A 20788-nucleotide genomic window follows, 5' to 3' on the forward strand; every position below is an offset into this window, starting at 1 on the left:
TTACAATTATTAATTTAATTTAAATAAAAGTCAACAATCCCCTACTTTATTAAATATAAATTAGAAAACAAAACTCAATTTATGTTCACGCATAGAGTAATGTATCTTTCGATTTGAATAGTTACTTAGTGCAATGCCACAAGACGAAATCACAATTCCACGTAGCACAATAGCTTTATTCTTTGTGATAACATCGGTGACACTACACGCATAAATATTTCATTCTTGTTTTTCACTCAACATGCTTAGCACTTTTATGATCATGTGATATCCAAAATTCATGAATATTTGTGAGAGCAACTCCAACTCCCAATCGAAGCAACACCACTTCTATGTTCATATAGGTGAAATCATTTAGTGTCTTTGTCCTATTTGAGACATCATACCTTGAACTGAACCTTATTAAAAGTATTAAAACTCAACCTTCAATATATGACAATCAGTATTAGTATATCTCTTACTCAAGTATTGAAACATCCACGTATCAATAACTTGTTATCCTTTGAACCCATAACTATTCATTTCCTAGTGTTGGGTAGGGTTGCTATTATCAGTGGACCTAATTAAGGAATTTTAACATAATCAAACTTGAATATGTATTCAACAACTTCCATTTAAGAAATTTAGTAAATAAATTAGTCAAATTCTTTTGACTCCACAAATATGATAGAATTTATTCCATCATGAATTAACTTTGTCACACAATCATGTCACTAATTTATGCCTTTTCACTTTCAATTATATAATCTTTATATTCCCAAGCTAGAGTGGCTTGACTATCACAAATCGAGCTCATATTTTACAAAATCAATGGATTCTCTTAATAATTTCTCAACCACTTAACTCCTTTTATTTCTTCCACTAAAGAAAGTTTAATTCTTAATTTCAAAAAATTATACCGCCTCGCAAGGTAACATCCGCATATGATAAGTTTATTTTTTTCTCACATAGTTGATACCAACTTGTATCGATTTGTCCTTTTAAAATAGTATGAAAATTAGAGTTTCTCAAATCTTTAGCTCTCTAAAGGAAATCAAAACTCAACTACTGGCCCTTCCAATAACACTTTTTAACACAGGTTAAGCCACGATTATTTCATCATTATGGGCTGACTCGATCTAGGATCAATGGGTATTGACTTCTTTATGTTTAAGTGACCAAATTTATTTATCACTTTCTCAATGTAATGAGATTTACTCAAAAACACTACCCCCACTATTTTGTTTAATCTTGATACCCAATATAGTATTAATTTCTATAAGATCCTCCATTTTATATGTAAAAATAAAATGTCTTGTGATTTCTTTCAATCAACATATCAATAAATTATCATATAATATTGCATACCCATCAAGAATTGTAAGATGAAGGTATACTAACTATCTCAAGTTTATGCTCTTCAAATATCTATTAAATGATGTTAAGTCTATTATTGACTTCTACGCACATGTCAAAAACCCCTACATTTTAAACATATCAAGTGTCTTTTCATACCACGTATAGAGAATACTGAATTCACTAACTCATGTTCTCTAGATCTCATATTCATTTATACTAATTTTGAAGTACACTCACGTACTTGTAAATAATGAAAAATTTCATATCATCCTACAACTTAATAAAATTTCATATATGATCTTTAAGCAAGAATCAGAAATCACAGTAATTTATGATAAGAAAATATTATTATTAATTATCATGCTTGTAAAGATTGTCATAAGTAAATTATCTACCATAACATTTATAAAAATAGATGCACAAAAATCACAGAAAAGAAATATATAATTAAATAATAAGTAGAGTGAAGAAAATAAAATTTAATTTTTTTGTCATACTCCATCCTTTGATATGATCATTTAAGATTCCATTGATATATCCATGTAATTGATGTCTCTTCTTTTTAAACTTCTCCTAATTTTTTTTATCGACCTATTTGCGACTGAGATCCTCGCTATAACTAATGCATTCCTTCGCAATCCAGGACTCCGAAACACACAATAAAGTTCAAACCTGCTTGAGTTTTTCTTTCTTTCAACATACTTAAAATAAATCATATTGATGCACAGTATGATTGAAATCTTGGGAAATATTTTTTTCTATAGCATATGATCTCATCCTCCGTTGAATTGCACCGATCTAAAGAAAGATACAATTAATATCTTTTCTTTTCCTTCATCAAAGTTTTGGAATCTTCTCCACATATAACAAAATATCATTTTTAGATTGTTGAAAGATATATTTCATGAACACATACAAAAATATATGAAGAATAATATAAAGTTGAAAACTTAATAATCTTAACATCAAACATGAAGTTAAAGACTTGAAATACGCATGAAATATTTTTTAAAAAATAAAGTGAAGAGACAAGCCTATTGAATTCTGCACTAAGCAAATAGTAAAGATATTCTTATGAAAAAAAAAACTTATTGAACTTGATCTTTTGGGAAGAAAAGAGTTATTGGGAGAATTTTGTAAAGTTTTCTCAGTAACAGGTTTCTCAGTAAAAGTTATGTTATAAATCTGAAGAAGTTGAGATTAAATAGAATTGGTGGAAAGGTGAAACATCCTGGGCTTTAACCCTTAGAAAATTTCCTAGAATTCTATTCTTCGGACCCAATACGACTCATGGGTACGAGCCGTATGCTATGGTACGAGTGGTATGGTCCTGTCGTATGTTCACCAGTGTTAGTTGGTGGGATGGTTTTGGTCACTGGAATAGGTACAACATAGAGGTATGAGTCATAAGTATTGGTATGAGTCGTATCAAGGACTCATATAGTGGGCAGTGTTTGATCCTTCTTGTATTTTATCTTGCCAAGGATAAAGGTTATGGGTACGGATCGTATGTTATGGTCACGACATGGTGGTATACTGGATAGTATCTGATCCAAAAGTATGAGGCTTGGGTAAGAGTGGAGGAAGCCAATCGTATAGGAGGGTGCAACTCGTATGGGTCAGTTGTATCCCTATGATAGGATTTTGAGCAACGTAAGTGGGGGTATTCTGGTTAGTTTCTCTAATACCCCATGTTTTTACCTAGATTAAATTCATTTCAAAAATGTCAAAGACTTCCTTTAAAGATTAATGCACTTTTCATTGCATGGGAAATTGAATAAGCTTTCCATCGATATAAAATTTGCCCAAATTCGACACCCGGACGAAGAGTTATGGCCATTTTAGTAAGACAGTGTACCACCTGAGCCATCAGTGCGTCGCGGAGCTAGCCAAAATGGCAATTGTCAAAAACCAGTGAGCCTCTGCGATATTCGCGCTTTGTGCCAAGGCTCAATTTTAGAATTGTCCTTTTCCAGTGTTCCAAAGCAATACCACCGCATTGCGGTGAGCTTCCAGGTCGCAACCAAGGTAGCAACACTATTCCACCGCATCGCACCACCATGGAATTTCCTAGTTGTCATTTTCCAGTGGCTTGGCTCGATCGTGTCACATCGCGCCAAGGGTCCAGATCAAAAAAATTTCACGAAAACTTAAAGTTATGCCTATGGTTAAAACAGTCTTTTCCTATGATTTTAATTCATCCATATATGGAATTTAATTCCTAAAAATGTTTAAACCCTTCATTATTCACTTTTTCCGAAAATCAAAAGATAATTCTCTCTCAAGAAAATAAACCCTAGCTCTCAATAATCAAGGTCAATGCCAAGAATTTCTCCAAGAACTATAAGAAACTCTCAAATTAAGGTATGTTAGATGTTCATCCATGGATCCTTACCTTCTATGGAGCCCAAGAATCATTTTTCAAAATACAAATTTTATGATTTATGATTTCCATGTTTGAATTAGATTGAATTCATGTTATTGGTGTTGTTTGAGTTTTAATCCATGATTTAGATTACAAGTTCCAAGAATTGATTCTAGTATGTATTGAATTACATTATATTCATTTTAAACCCTTCAATTTGCAAATTGACTATTGTAACCATGTTAACTCTAAGTGTTTATGATTTAATGAACCAAGTATGCTTTTTATGTGTTTGATAAATTGTCTATGCGAATGAAATAATGCCATTATAGCATGCTAATATGTATTCCCCATCCATGTACAAGTTAATGCATTATAAGTCTTTGATGAAATGTCTTTATGAATGAATTATGACCAAGTAAACATTGTTATGTTATTCAAGATGATGTTTTTCTTTATTTTTCATGCTATCGAGTCCAGAGGGTATCTAATACCAAACAATTTAGCTATTTACCTAGAGTCAGTGCCAGTGACAGGATAGTATCAGTCATGTCACGATCAGTAGTACTCTCAGTTAGTTACAGAACTCAGTCAGCTACAGAATTTAGGAAAACTCAGTAAAATCTGTATCAGTCCAGTATAATTTAATATGATCAGATCAATGTCTTTTAGTTAGGAGTAGGACTCAGCACTGAGCGAGCCTAGGGATGGGGTCTCATCCGTTAGCTAGGACTGGGTCCCTAGAAGTAATCCTTAAGTTCAGAACTACGTAGCCATCGTAGGTTATGAGATGTCACTCATTAGATAGGACTAATATACTCAGGGATCACCCGTTAGTTTAGGATTGATCCCAGGGGTCACCCGTTAATTAGGACTGAATCTACAGCAGTTGTCTCTACACGTAGAATGGTACTGACACCCTTGCAATTGGGGTTACAGATTGGACCCCAACTCAATTATCTTATTTTTTTTATGCATGTCAGTTAGATAATTACTTCCCATAATTTCAATTTCAGTCTTCAGTTTAAAACTCAGTTTAATTTTACAGAATTAGGACTGTCAGACACAGTCAATCAGTATCTGTAAATTCAGATATCAGTTACTTAATTATCAGAACTCAGTACTTAGCTTTAGAAAAGCTTAGTTATAGTATATATATGCAGTATTACATACTCAGTATTTATAGTAGTTTTAGTTATCTATGTACTCTCATATTCAGTTACTCTATATCATTCAATCAATTATAATTCATGCATATGAACCCTTGCATCCAGCCTTACCTCATCTAGTATACCAGTACATTCCCATGTACTAACGCATTCTTTCCTGCGTTATGATATTTTATATCATAGGTTTAGACACTCAGGTTCTCGACTATGCATAGTAGATTCTGATTCAGCCAACAGCAATAGATTTAGCAGTGAGTCCTCATCATTTGAGGATATTTTATTATTTCATATTTTTAGTAGATGTAGTAGTTCAGTAGATGGACTTAGTTGAGGGATTGTCCTATTAACTCAACTTTCAGATAGATTAAGTTAGAGGCTTTTCAGACTATATTTTTAGATAATATTCAGTTTTACAGATGTTATATTTTATTAGTATTTCAAATATTTTGAATCTTATGGCATTTCAGCCTATTTTTCTGCATTAATTATAGTATTATTATTCAGTACTCATAATAGATATCATTAATGGGTTAGCTTATAGTCCTTTAGGGTCGTAAGCACCGTATGACGACTAGGGGGTAGTCCCAGGTCGTTACAGTTTCCTACTTACCCTAGTATGGACCCATGACTTCTAATACACTTTGGAGGATATTTACCTTATTATTGTATTCATTAATGCTTAGAAACTATTCCAAAACACTCCATAATTCTCTCAAGAGCTTTTGGGGCAAGAAGGCTAGGGTTTCATCTTGTGGCTTTCTTTGGGGCTTGTCTTGGTGATTTCCTTTCATCAGTTCTTTGATATAAGCCATGATTCTCTTACCTCATTGTAATTTTAACTAAAGGCATGGTTTATATGATTGATTTTATGGCTTTACTATTTCATGATTATGGTTTTCAACTATTATTTGGGGGTTTTGATATTGAATGTTTTGTTATGGTTTACTATGGTTTTACTTATGCTTTTATATGTATCAATGGTGAATTTAGATAATTGGATTGCATGGTAATGGTTTAATGGTCTTTGGAATTGGCTTTGGTTATATTATGCGCCCAAGATATTTGATAAAATGCTTATAAAGATATATTTATTGCATTGACTTCTTTTAATAGAACTCTTGAATATTTTAAACTTGATAAAGGATTTATACATGGTTTAAATGGTTTGAAAAGGCAAAATAATTATGCTTGTGGAGAACATGGAAGTCTCCCAAGGGGATTTAATATGGTAAGTGGAAGGGCACCTAAGGTGCCCTTACCCTAAATAGTTTGGCTATGGATATTACTTGAAAGTAAGGGGTGGTATGATGATAATACTAATATTGGCCTTTTCTTTTGAATAAGAAATGGCAGAAATATTTTCAACTGCATTTGCATTTTATTTGTTTAACAAACTAAACAAAGATGAACTAAATCTAACATTTAATTTGTCCTTCTTATTCCTCCCCTTTTTATCTTTTCACCCTTTTTAGCTCATGTTGTTCTCCTGTGGTCCTTGTACATTGCTCAACAGTGCAAGACAGATGAGTTGAAATTTTTCTTTTTTGAATATTTGTGTAAGACAAAGGAGTTGATATCTGCTCTAGCAAGTACTGACGGTGTAGACTTTTGTATGGTAGATATCTTATCATCTATATTGGGTAAGAGCGATCAGCGGAAAGGCTGAGAGATTGAGCTCATTCGATTTGTCCACTAACCCGAGCAAAGTTTTTTAATAGGGTAATGAGCCTGGAGTTATGTAACGTTTGATAGGCTTGGTAGAGTCGATTTAGATCAAACATTATGTAACTTCTTACTTATTAATTTATCAAATCCCTTAAAGGTTGGTTGAGCAAGTTGCATTGAGCAATGCTCGATAATAGTGAGCTGCAATGGTTGGGACCACATCTTGACGTGCATCAACATATTTTAACCTAAAATCATACACAACGACTCTACATGTATCCTTTAAGGCTTCTGAAGAAAGTGTTTTGAAGGGCTTTTACAATGCCACAACTTCGAAGATAGTGTTCCTTATCGAGCTCACAAGAGATCAAAAACTCTATACCAACTTCAAAGACAGCAACGACAAGCTTGAATACCAAATCAACAAGCTTGAAAATTATCAAAATTCACATACTACAGCAAGCCTCTGATCTTCACGAAGAAATGTTAAAAGCATGCTAAAGCTAGAAAATACAATCAATTGTAACCATATTGCTAAAGAAGTAATAACTCTCAAACTGTCTTTCAATCTTGTTTGTGGTTTTGATCAGGTCAACAACAATGGACCTAATCAGAACCACAAACAAGAAGGCGTGGGATGTAATTTAAAATTCAAAAATTGCCACATTCGCTTAGATTTCTTATTTTAACTGCAGTTGTTGTTGGCGTAAGTTTTCTAGACTTACTATACATCATTTCAACCCTCAATGCCTGTAAGGCTGCTTTCTTGGTCTTCTGCTATTATCTAGAATCTAGGTGATAATTCCGACAATGCTACCTAGACGCAGCTCCCTAGAAAAGTGACCACCTACACTATTTTTCTCTTAGAGAAACAACAAATGAATTTTTCATTATCAGATACAATTTTATATTTGCACTTGATATAGATTTCTCATGTTTTAAGATAGTTTCATCGGTTAGATTGGCTAGAAGTTACTTTCTACCCTATGTATCCTCTTGAATTAGCTCTCAGATGATATAGTCTTTTATCAACCACCCATTTCCCTCGAAGGCATTCTCTTATTGTACCTTCTGGTGTATAATTATCACCCCGAGTAACCCAACCATATAAATTTTGGCTAGGGCAATAACTATATTGGTTTTTTATTTTTGTTAGATGCAGTACTAGGCTTTGAAGGCTTTCGCAAAGTCTAATACATCCTAAAAGTTAGTCCAATATTATTGAATCTCTTTAGAATGACACCAAAACTAGATCCCTTCACAATGCTCAACACATAAACATGATCAACAACTGGCATTAAAAATTAATAGGGTATCAGAACTATATTCATGTCCCTCATCCTTATCAGTTTGGGCCTTCCAAACTTAACTGTAAAATTATAGATATCTTGTTTGAATGATCAATGATGAATCGGTAAAAATAGCATTCACAAAATTAGTGTATTCTATGTGTGTTTCCATGATAACATTATCAGTAATACATACCTCCCGCATATGAAGTGGTTCCATCTGCATGTAGCTTATTCCTCTAAACCCATCTTTACTGCATCCTCTTATGTTGGTCGAGCAAAAGTTGATCAGCTTTCCGTTCCTTATATCTACAAAAAAGAGGAGAAAAATATTCACAGAAAGAATTTATCCATTTGTTGCAACAGATGTGGAGTCTGTTGCAACAGATATGGAGTCTGTTATAACAGTTGTAGAGTCTATTAGAATACATCAAATCAGCCTTGATGGTGGTTTGATTTGTTCCAACAGTTGCTTCATCTGTTGCAACATCAACAATAGCATAAACTTCAAAGAAACAACAAATAAAAAACATCAACAACAAAAAACTAAATATTTATTCCAACACCATCAACAACATCATCAACAACAAAGAAGCAACATCCTTTGTTATAACATCATCAACAACACCACACCACAAGTTCCAACAACACCAACCCTTCAACAACATCAATAAAAACAAAGAAATAAAATACATACAAAAAAATGATACTGCCAACAAAGCTTTTAAACTTCTCCCAATAGATGACTTTTTGCATATTGTAATAAAAATTCTTGGTTCATTTATTCAACACTTAACAGTTCCTTCAATTTTTTAATTAAATATGATATGGGTAAATGGTAATTAAATAAAATAGGTGTAAATAACTTGCAAATAAGAAGACAAGAATAAAAGAGCAATAATGAACCATACCTTAATGTCAAAATAGGATCAAAACAGTAATTTCAGTTAAGGAAAGATATGGATCAGTTTAGATTCGAAAGGATCTTTATGAAAAAAGAGAAGAGAAAAGAGATAAAAAGGGATGTGATAACCCAAAAGAGAAGAGAAAGAAAAAGATGAGAAATGAATAAAATAAATTTAGGGCTGAAGCTGAAGGAGAGAGAAGATAATTCTAAATGTATTGTGTACGTAGATGTGGGTTTCAATATTCATTAATTAATAGTCATTAATAATTTAAGGGGCACAAGAAAGACTATGACATTGAAAATACAAGATACGAATACTCAATGAACTCATTTTTGAGTTATCCAAGAAATATTTTTACTGCATTTTGTAGTACTACTTTATCTACTCGATAGAAGCTTGCTTTAAAATTAAAAGAAAAAAAAATTAAATAGATATGTCATCTGTTGCAATAGATAGAAATATCTGTTTAAAAATCCTAACAGCACAATCATTTGTTATAACAGATATACATATTTGTTTAAAAATCCCAATAACTCAGTCATCTGTGACAACAGATGCAAATGTTCATTTGATAATTAAATTAGATATGTGATCTGTTATAACATATATCAATATCTATTTAAATATCCCAATATCTCAATCATCTGTGACAATAGATGCAAATGTCTATTTGATAATTAAATCAGATATATCATCTATTACAACAGATATCAATATCTGTTTGAAAATTTCCAATAGCTTAGTCATCTGTCATAACATATGCAAATATCTATTTGATAATTAAATCAGATATGTCATCTGTTGCAATAAATATGAATATCTTTTAGAAATTTCTAACAGCTCAATCGTTTGTTGCAATAGATTTTATTACAATTATTTTAGGTGGAACTAGGGATGAATGAATGAGTTCATAGGGTCAACTACAACTTCAATTGAGTCTTTACAATTGCATGGTATTGGTATTTCATTTATCCTGACCCGAGTCATGGATCGATCACTCTGAGTTGAAATGAGTTCTCATTAACTTAATGTTAAGCTAGTACCTAAATGGATTTAGGTGGAACTAGTGATGAATGAGTTCTCATTAACTCAATGGTAAGATAGAACCTTAATTAATTTAAGTAAAACTAGGGATGCATGAGTTGATAGGGTCAATAACAACTTTAATTAAGTCTTTGTAATTGTATGGTATTGGTATTATGTTCATCCCAACCGAGTCATCGATCGATCACTATGATTTGAAATAAGTTCTAATTAACTTAATGTTAAGATATTACCTAAATTGATTTAGGTGGAACTAGGGATGAATGAGGTCATAGGGTCAACTACAACTTCAATTGAGTCGTTGCAATTACATGGTGTTGGTATTGCGTTCATCCCGACCTGAGTCATCGATCGATCACTCTGAGTTGAAATGAGTTCTCATTAACTTAGTGTTAAGATAACATCTAAATTTATTTAGGTAGAACTATGGATGAATAATCTCATAGGGTCAACTACAACTTCAATTGAGTCTTTGCAATTGCATGGTATTGGTATTGCATTTATCCTGACCTGAGTCATCGATCGATCACTCTGAGTTGAAATGAGTTCTCATTAACTTAATGTTAAGATAGAACCTTAATTGATTTAGGTGAACTAGGGGTGAATGAGTTCATAGGGTCAACAACAACTTCAATTGAGTCATTGCAATTGTATGGTATTGGTATTCCATTCATCGTAACCTGAGTCATTGATTGATCACTCTGAGTTAAAATAAGTTCTCATTAACTTAATGTTAAGATAGTACCTAAATTGATTTAGGTGGAACTAGGGATGAATGATCTCAAAGGATCAACAACAACTTCATCGAGTCTTTGCAATTGCATAGTGTTGGTATTGCGTTCATCCTGACCCAAGTCATCGATTGATCACTCTGAGTTGAAATGAGTTATCATTAACTTAATGTTAAGATAGTACCTAAATTGATTTAGGTGTAACTAGGGATGAATGAGCTTATAGGATCAACTATAACTTCGATTGAGTCTTTGCAATTGCATGGTGTTGGTATTGCGTTCATCTCGACCCGAGTCGTCGATCGATCACTCTGAGTTAAAATGAGTTCTCACTAACTTAATGTTAAGATAGTACCTAAATTGATTTAGGTGGAAATAGGTATAAATAAGCTCATTGGGTCAACAACAACTTTAATTGAGTCATTGCAATTGCATGGTGCTGGTATTGCATTCATCCAGACCCGAGTCGTCGATCGATCACTCTGAGTTGAAATGAGTTCTCATTAACTTAATATTTTAAAAACTATATATTTTATAATTTTAAAAATTAATTAAGATCAATTTGGACCAAATTAACAATTTCAAAACTTGTCATTCTTTTCTAAAATTACAAATCGTCCATTTGCGTGAAAAACTTTTCCTTATTTCAAATCTGAAGTTCTCGCTCTTCTCTCTCTCTCTCTCTCTTTTAATAATACAGACAACAACTACTCGACATAATTCTCAACCCTTCAAAACAGATTGATTTTCTTCCCATTTCTGACAACATAGTTGTTATTTTTGACTTCATTCTCGCTGATATCCATCATTTTCTCTATCTTTATAGGTAATAGAGTTCGAGAAGAGTTCTATATTTATTCTTTATTCTAAAAATTAGGGCTTTTTAGTTAATGATGAAAAAGAAGACTTTTAGTTGTATTATCTTCGAAAATGGGTTAATAATTTTAAGTTTTGATACTAAAATGTAGGAAGCACCCGAGAAAACTCTAGTTTTTGTCTTAGAGTTTTGTTGACTATCGTGGTATTGTTAGATGGTGTTTGTGGTATTGTTGGTGGTTGTTGTTGGTGGTGTTGGTATTTGTGTTTTTGGTAGTAGTATCGGTGGTCTTGGTATTGGTATTGGTGGCATTGGTGGTGGTCTTGGTGGTATTGATTGTGGTGTTGGTGGTCCATCTGTTGAAACGGGTAGAAGATCTATTGGGATATATTAAATAGGTCTTCAAACAGATTCCCTATTTGTTCCAACTGATGGGTTATCCGTTGGAGTATTTTTTTATAATGTGGCGTAGAATAATTTATTGAAATTTTTCTTACCTTTTTAAAAAAAATTATGCAGACATCAAATGCAATGAATTTTTTGTTTTTCTGTTATTTGTAGTTAAAAGATATCTCCTAAAAGAAAAAAAATTGAAAGTGGATCAACTTCTGATCACCCAACAAAAAAAGCTAGAGTATAGAATGATTTGGAGAAACTTCCTAAACAATCTCAGTCAGGGAAAAATTAAGTTGAGGAAAGTGATAACTCCTTCTCACCAATGGGGCATGAATTAATATCGAAATCCCAGCATTATCCTATCAAAACCATTAGTATCGACAGGTTTTGAGTTGCGATGCCGATAGATAGCCCTAACAAAGTAACTGGTGATCTTGTACTTAAATATCAGTTAGGGAAACATTTTGATGAACTTAGGAGTATTATGAAGAATAAAAACATAGACGGACTTAACAAAAACTTCTTTGCATACTTTCTTGAGCTGCTATAGACCCCACTCTCCGTTTCCCAATGAGCATGGTATATGGTCTTTTCAAGCGCAGGATCAAGTATGCGGGGATGATAAAGATTCAAAGGAGGGCAAAAAAAAATAGATGATATCTGGATCAACTATTGTGGCATGTCGGTTTGTTTGGGATTGAAAGAGTTTGCCATAGTGACAAGCTTGGGATGTATTATCCAAAAGAACCTCTCATTAAGGAAGCACCCCATAAAGGGTCCAACATACGCAAGGGAAAAAAAGATGGGTTGTTAGGCATTGTTGAACGTAGCTACAAAGCGGATGATTTGATGATGAATCTCGAGGATAAAAATATAACAAAGCACTACAGGGAGAAATTGTGCTTAGTTTGGTTTGTCTATTCCATTTTATTGGCAAAAGATGTTAGAAAAGTCATAGAAGATGATTTATTGACGCTTGCTAATGATTTTGAGAAATTTATCGATTATCCCTGGGGATATGACAGCTACTACTTGACTGTAGAATATTTACTGACAAAGCTATGCCTAAAGATGATCACATTATACGGCTTTCCTTGGGCTTTCATGGTAAAATTGATCACTATTTTTACTCATCCATTAATTTATGTTGAATATAGTTATTATGACTTTTTTTGCTTGCTTTCTTTTTACATTTTTTAGGCTTGGGCATGTGAAGCCATTTCTCCCCTTCGAAAGCAGTTCAAGGTTTACCCGAATGAGGTTTCTCATCTAGGGATCCTTAGGTGGTTGGCTGCAAAGGGAAGTAAAAATATTAAGAAGGCTTATCTCTTTAACCCTCCGGATGATGTAGTACGTCTTCTTTCAACTAAAATAATTTGGCTCAAAGAAAGATAGTGAAACAGATGTGTCATCTATTGCGACAGATGGGTCGTCTGTTGTAACAGATTACCCATCAACTGTAACTAGTGCAACATATGGGTAATCTGTTGCGACAGAAGATCCATATTTTGCAACAGATTAACCATCTATTGCTCTGGTCCTGTGAACTCGACTCAACAGATTACCCATCTACTGCAAATTATACAACAAATGGGTAATATAATGCAACAGATAGGTAATGTGATGTAATACATCTTCTGTCAACTAAAATCATTTACCTTGGAGAAATATATTGAAACAGATATGTCATCTGTTGCTACAGATGGGTCATCCATTGCAATAAATTACCCGTCAACTGCAACTGGTGCAACAGATGGGTAATCTGTTGTGATAGACAATCCATATTTCATAACAGATTAACCATCTATTTCTCTGGTTCTCTGAACCCAACTCAACAGATTACCCATTTACTGTAAATTATATAATAAATGAGTAATCTAATGAAATATATTATCAATCTGTTATGACATACAGATCAGCTGTTGCGATAGCTAGATTGTCTGTTGCATAAGTTGGCTGTGTTACCATGAAACCTAACTGACTGCCAATTATTACCATATGATTTAAATGCCTCTTGTCTTTGTTTATAGGTTGTGCATCCTTGGATCGTGCCTACTATTCATGAGTTGGGGATGGCTTTTTTTCTTACTCTAGGTTTTGTTGATACAAAATAAGACCCAATGGTGGATTTAATAAAGAAGGAATTGGCTAGAGCAACAACCATAAGAAGAGCAGTTAGGCAAGGTCAACCTAATATTGAAGCTCTTCACAACCAACCTACTGCATAGATCTGGGTGCTTCTTTTGGGGGTGTTGCTTGTAGAGTTGTTGACAATGGTGGTAGCCATGCTGATGTTGCTACTACTGCCAATCGTGATTATGAGCATGTTGGTACTCAGGAAAAAATAAATATGTTTGAAAAACCCCTTGCACAGTTCCCTTACAGTGGTCCCTCTCACCCCTTTTCACCTTCGTGTTCTCATTGTAAATACAAAGTATGCAAGGACAGAGAGGATAAACTCTTTGAAAAACTAGAAGCTATTTTTGAAGCTGTTGAGGAGTTAAAATCCAAGAGGGATGTCATACCATCTAAGAAGCTGAGAGAGCCATACACTCCTATAGTGGCGGTTAGGAGGAAGACAAGAAACATTAGAAAAATACTCTCTATTGTAAAAATAAAAAAAATTACAACTCCTCCGGCTCTAAGATTTGTTAAAGTTTAAGGGCAGCTGAAGAAGGGGGACATATACGCAACACTTGGCTATGAAAAGAAGAAGGAACTGTAACCAATCATGGAAGACAAGACCAAGGTTCCAGAAGAATAAACCATTTGGGTACTCTAATTCCTTATGATGAGTCGAAATGTATCCTTACGAGTCGTATAGTGACCCGTAGTCACTGATGACTAAATTTTAGTTTTTAAATTGAGAAAACTTTGGAAAATTCTCTCCTTACCTAATTAAAACCCCACCTCCATAAAGCACTTAAGGGGGTTATATTTCATCCTTAGCTTACTCAAACACTTCAAAGGTTCTCTTAAACTCTCTCAAGCAACCATACTTAGGGTTTCCAAAAAGTAGGTCATCCAAGGGCTCCAGGGTTGAATTCCTTCTGTAAAACTTGGTATTTTTAGGCATGTTAATCTTCCCTTATTGTTAATTTGTAAAAATCATATGATTTAAAGTATTGTTCATGAGATATTTATGTTGGTTTGAAATAAAGGGTTAAGGGTTTTGAATGCTACTTGTTAAACAATGTTTTCCCATGGTTTACATATGATTATTCATGTTTTAATTATGGTTTTAAACTTGTGGGTGCATGTTCATAGTGAATGAACTAGGTAATTGGGATTTTCCCGAAACTTGTGACTTTTAAAGTGGTTATGACCCCAACCCCATATTGTGAAATTGGTTTTAAGTTATAGAAATGTGGGAATTTGAATTATCCTTGAACTATTGCATTATGATTTTGAATTGAACCTTATATATACTACTTTCGGTAACTTTAAACAACATAGGCTCTGATACCAATTGTAGGGGGGTGCGGATAACTTGGGTAACTTGGGTAACTTAAATATATCTATTATTGGTCTAATGGATGTATTTTTGTTTGTGCATAGATCTATTATTAGTCCAATGGATCTTTTTTTGTTTGTGCGTGGATATTTCTTAACTTCTCTAATCATTTTTATTTTTAGTTTATTTATTTTAATTTTATTAATGTTCATATCTTGGGGGGTGATTGGATGGTATTTGATTAAATGCTTTACGGTAATATTCTTTATTTTTTTCTCTTAGTCTTTGTAATTTTTGTATATTATTTTGGAGGTATTCTAAATATTCTATATCCTTTGTTCTAAAATAATCAATTAAATTATCTTTCGTAAGTATTTTTGTTAATCTTATTTCTTCCATATCTTGTCTCCAATATTTTAAATACTCATAGTCTATCATTTTATCCTAAAGTAGTTGTGATACTACAAATTTCTTTGTAATAATTTATTCTAGTTATACTATATCTGATATTAAATTCTAGGTTATCTATTTTATTAATTATCCTGTCTTTTTCGTCTATGAATAATTTCATGTCTAAATCATATTCTAAACTGTCTTTTAGTTCTAGTTGTTTTATGGTTTTATTTATCCAAATTAATCTTTCTTTTAATTGTTCTCTTCCTTTTCTAAACTGGTTTCTATAATTAATTTCTTCATATAGCCAACTTTGTTTTTCTCTAACTCTTTGAATATATTCTAGCATTTTTAATCTGTATTATATCCATCTAAATAATAACTGTCTGAATTATTTCTACCATAGTCTATATTTTCAAATTCATCTTCTATCCAATTAGTACTTAGTAACTCATCTTCATAATCAAATATTTTTTCCCATATTATTTTTTTTATGTCGTCTAATTTTAAGTCTTTTATGATATATAAAACTAGTATCTTAGTTTCATCAGATATATATCTTGTCATACTATCCATATTATGCTTAGGTTTCTACGAATAACTTGGATAACTTGGAAGTGGGTTCTAGTAATTAATTGCTTTATCATAGTATTTATTAGTTGTTTGCTTTAATCTTAATAATTCCTCTATATTTTCATTAAGGAATTCTATATATTTTATATCTTTAGTTCTCATATATTCTTCTAAATTTGTTTTCATTATTTTTTCTATGAATTGTATATTTTTCATATCCATTTTCCAATTTTCTGAATATACGTAATTTATCATGGTTGATGTGTAGGTTTGGTATGTATTTGTAAGAATAAGTAGGTAGGTGAGGTATGTAATTTATTCTAGTCATAAAATATTTATCAAATATTTTTTCCAATATGATTTTTCTTATATCTACAATTTCTATATCCTTAAGTACATACAAAACAAGTATTTTAAATTTATCTACCATTTCGTCAGATAAATAAATATTCATTTTTCATATCATGCTTTTTCAAAATATTTCCTTCAATCATACACATAACAAAATATGATCATTTTAGATTACTATATGCTAGATTATTCTTAAATAACATGTTCTTCGGTCACTATTAGCATGGTAATCTGGATACTTTTCCCTTAAACAGTGCCTCTACTCTGGCTACTCTCCTATCACGGTTTTCTTGCCTCATCGGTTTCACCTTTAGGATGGCATAGTCCTTAGGGATTTTTCTCATTTTCCACTTTGCTAATAAACTTCTTAATATGCTATTCTTTGAATAATTCTACTATAAAGTAACTAACATAAACTTATTTTATCGTATCATGATTGTCAGGAATTTATGAATTTAGCTATCCATAATCACAAATATAAATACCTATTCTGGTAAATCTGATAATTCTGGATTTTCCATAGTTTTCTGATTCATAGCTTTTCCTTGGAAATATACTTGTTTTTTATTAAATAATTCAAAAGTTTTTTGTGTACAAGAGAGGGCTTTGCTTCAATTCATGAAGGCTTACCTCTAATTGAGCAAAATGCTCTCTATTCATAATCCTAAGAAAGCACGTAAACTATTAACACACTTTATATGTTTCCTAATTTACATCTCCTATTTTTGTCAGAAAGATAAGAATTAATAATGCTATACATGAAAAGTCAAAAATCCTATGCCTAAAAAGTTAAAGCAATTAATGGCTATTACTAAAAAGTCTTCCTAACTATACAATTTACGTAACAAGATTTAAAATGATATACAATAATTCACATGTCGCTTTCTAGCTTTTATTATCTTTGTCTTTTATCTCTTCCATTATTGCTCCTTTGTTATCTTCTTTTCATCTTCTCCTTGTCGTATCTACTATTTTTTTTAATCTTCTTGGTATTGTAGCATCACATCTGGAATAAAGTTGTGTCTGCCACTACATCTGCTGCATATGTGGTCATTGTATCTTTGGCAAACCTGTTTATAGAATTGATCCATAGCTTCTTCTAAAATAATTCCTTTCATAATAGATCTTGTGACGGGTAACTTTTCTGATTTTAGGATCGTTATGACCCATTTTCTTATCTCTTCTCTGTCATTTTCACTAATATTTTTACAAGTAGAGTAAACTAATAATTGGTTTCTGTTATAGTAAATCCAAACTGGGTTTTGATTTATATAATTATTTGCTAACTCATTCAATATACTGCTAAGTCCAATTAATCTCTTGTTTCAGTAGAAGTCCGGTATTTGATTTTTGGTTATCTCTTCTTGTTCGCATATTTCTTCAGGGATACTATAGTCCCGTGTCATTCCTATTTTGACAATAGGAATTGTCTGTTTTATTTCATCAAATAATATTTTTGTTGGTCCTGAGTAGAAACGAACATAGAATAACTATCCCTTCTTAATCCTCTTATAATCCATAAATTTTTGTGAATATCTGGAATTCTTGTTAACGCTTCTCCAGTAATTATGTAAACTGTAGATAATAGCCCATAATAGTAACATGAAGAAATTAAGTTTGCACTGGTGCTAGGCAAAGCAATAAGTTTGTTATAGTTCTGACATATTTATGTAATATATCCTTGGTTTTGTTTTGCTAAATCTTTACTCTGGATAGTTTTTGTATTTAACAATTTTTGTAAGGTATAAATATTATCAATATATGTACGAGTGATATGGTTATAAGTCTGCTTTTGTTGATTGAGTGATTCAGAATATGTGTGTATCTGGGGAGGTATAGACGACTCTGATTTTTGTATATTTGGTGTATATGGTTTTGAGAATATCTAGTTGAGGTTATAATTCTTTTTCTTTGGTGGTTCAGGTTTATTTTGAATGACTATATTCTTACCCTTGGATACATCACTTGCGCCTGCAGCTGTAATTGTAATTTCATTAGTAATTTAAGTTTTTAGGTGTTTCTCATCATCACCTTCTAGGTCTAGTTTTTTAATGTGCACTTCCTGCACAGTATCTTTGCTAATAGCTTCTTGTTTTTTATAGTGCTCAACCTGCACTTTTACATTTGTAACTTTAGTAGTTAACGTGATAACTCATTCTTGTAATAACTTCATTTGTTCAAACACTTGTAATATTAAGTCTGTTTGGGTATCTTTCACATCAGCTTTTTCCATTGGTAAATCAGTTTGAGTAGCTTTGTCTTGATATGTAATCTGTAATAACACTCTTGTCAGTCTTGATTACTTCAATCATAAATGTAAAATTTAATATATTCAATACTAATCTCCGAATTTCCTTCATCATAACTGAGTTTTGTATTTTTCTTGTTAACCACCATCGAACCTGGGTATTATCTGTTCTCACAATAAATTTGTTATATACAATATATGGTTCAAAGGTTAATAAACATTTATATAAAGAACATAATTCTTTTCTATTTATTTTTCATTTTATTTATGTTTCATTAAATGTTCCTGAATAATATCTACAATGATGTTCTATTTTTTCATTTTCGTACCTATATTTAAGTACTCCTCGGTAACTATATTCACTTGCATCTTCTTCTACTATATATGTAAATTTTTTATATTCGTCTGGAAATTGTAATTTTGGTAATTCTTTACAAAGTATTTTTATTTTCTGAACTTATTTTTTATCTTCTTCGTTGTAATTATATTCTACATCCTTTTTAAATTTTTTCTGTAAAGGCTTTAGGTTCTTTGCTAATTTTGGTATATATTCTCTTACTTGGTTTACTAATCTTAAAAATGATTGTAATTTCTTTTTTATATCTAATTCTTCTTTTGAATTTATTATTTTTTGTACTATATGTTGTTGTATTTTTACTCCATTTTTATCTATTTGTATTCCTAAAAATTCTATCTGGTTTTTAATAATTTCAGCTTTCTTTTCGCTTAAACTTATTCTTGATTTTTCTATTATATCTGTAAGTTGTTCTAGTAATTTTAAATGTTCTTCTTTAGTTTTTGTATATAGTAGTATATCATCTATGTATACTATACAATTAGATAATTGTTTAAAATAAATATCCATAAAATGTTGATATCTACCTGGTGCATTTTTATATCCATATGATAATACATTCCATTCATAATATCCTTGTGGTACTGTAAATGTAGTTAGTTCCTTAGAATCTTCATCTAACTTTAAGTGGTAAAATTCTGATTTACCGTCAAATTTACTAAAGTAGTTATATCCTTGTATTTGTCTTATTTTTAATATCTTATTTGGTATTGGATAATTGTATATCATAATTTTTGCATTTAAATTTCTATACTTAATAACCATTCTACCCTTTTCCTCTTTTTTGTTCACTATGTTTAGTCACTATTAATATTGAACTATTATTTTTTTGTATATACTGTTTTTCTAATATTTTATCTATATGTATTTTAAATTCTTTTAAATCATCAAAATTATATGTTAATGGGTTTTGAGTTATTATGCTATTTTTATCTATTAATTCAATTTTTATAGTAGTTTTATGTTTTCCCCATCCACTTAATGGATCTTCACTGTATAGTTGTCTTAATTTTTTCTTTATTATTTCTACCTTATCTATTGAAAATATGGTTATTTCTTTTTTATTTATCGAAAATACAACTAGTTCTACTGTGTCTTCTGTATTTTTTATATTTTCTAACTTTTGTGTAATTTTTTCACTTCCTTTTATCCAATCAATTTTCTTTCTTATTTTATTAATAATTCTTTTTGCTCTTACTTTTTGTTCTGTTTTAGTTATTATATATGGGTATAATTTATATAAAAATGGCATTCTAAAAGCATATCTTTTGATGTTAGTTAATAATTATAGATTTCTTCTATTGTTATTATTTTATCCAATATCTGTATTTTTACATTTTTAGCTTTATATGTAATTAAACTTCCTTCATTATTAAATCCTTTGACTACTATTGGTGTTTTTAATTTATCTCATTTACTTTCTGGTAAACAGTTGTATCTACATAAGTTTGCTTCTGCTCCTGTATCTATCATAGGTGTATAATACTGTCACGCCTCAAATCCTATTGGGGCGGGCTGGCACCCATAATCGAAGAGGCCCGGGAGAACCAGCTCATAACCTTATACTTCCCATGCATACCTCTATGACAACCCGAAATTCGGACAGCATCATGTCACATATAAAAGGAAATAATCACCTATATAAGCTCGAGCACACATATATATGTATATACAATACTTGGCCGTTGGAGC

This window comes from Capsicum annuum, chromosome 10, assembly GCF_002878395.1.
Source record: "Capsicum annuum cultivar UCD-10X-F1 chromosome 10, UCD10Xv1.1, whole genome shotgun sequence".
In the NCBI taxonomy this organism is placed as follows: Eukaryota; Viridiplantae; Streptophyta; class Magnoliopsida; order Solanales; family Solanaceae; genus Capsicum; species Capsicum annuum.